The sequence below is a fragment of the Electrona antarctica genome (genome assembly GCF_951216825.1).
Source record: "Electrona antarctica genome assembly, contig: scaffold_1568, whole genome shotgun sequence".
Lineage (NCBI taxonomy): Eukaryota > Metazoa > Chordata > Actinopteri > Myctophiformes > Myctophidae > Electrona > Electrona antarctica.
Genome location: NW_027638403.1, coordinates 1,846 through 2,500, shown reverse-complemented (window position 1 = coordinate 2,500; position 655 = coordinate 1,846). Strand labels below are relative to the sequence as shown.

The 655-nt window shown below is 53.7% G+C and overlaps 1 protein-coding gene across 1 annotated transcript in view; it reads left to right on the top strand.

Moving 5' to 3' along the window:
- LOC306918111 (uncharacterized protein) overlaps positions 1–340 on the top strand; it is an 8,996-nt gene extending 8,656 nt beyond the window's left edge. The window contains exons 5-6 of the mRNA XM_079530994.1: positions 1–2; positions 278–340. The exon at positions 1–2 is cut by the window's left edge and continues 54 nt beyond it. The gene's annotated coding sequence lies outside the window, so the exon portion shown is untranslated. The remainder of the gene's footprint in view (positions 3–277) is intronic.
- Positions 341–655: the final 315 nt, after the last annotated feature.

Genomic DNA, 655 nt, shown 5'->3' with positions numbered 1-655 from the left:
GAGTGAGTGACGCACGCACGCACGCACGCACGCACGCACGCACGCACGCACGCACAGTTGGCCTGCGAACACCCACGCAACACATACACCTACACAGTTGGCCTGCGAACACCCACACACGCACACACGCACACACACACACACACAGCCTAGGCAAATTGCCACGTATGTTTAACATGGACCTTTCGTCTTTCTCTCAAACTGCGTGCGTGTGCGTGTGCGTGCGTGCGTGCGTGTGTGTGTGTGTGTGTGTGTGCGTGTGCGTGTGTGTGTGTAGGCTGCGTTCTCTGACTTCATACAGAGAAGCTCCAGGGATCTATCTAAGCACGTGCAAGTAGTGGTGAGCACACACACGCACGCACAAATGCACACGCGCACACACTAGGGCTGTCCCCGACTAAGGATTTGTATAGTCGAAATTAATATGAATACATTTGCTGTTAGTCGACTGATAGTCGACTGAACACCCCCCTGCACCCCCCCCCCCCAAAAAAACAACACATTTGCATTAAGGTTGGGCGATAAGCTCTCAAGGCGCCGCGTCCTGCCTGTTTTTGCAGCGCCGTTCGCTACGCGTTGAGAGCTTGTAGATCCGTCTATTTTTGCAGCGCAGCTGCGCAGCTGCGCAGCCAGGGTAACAAAATAAAAAATAAGT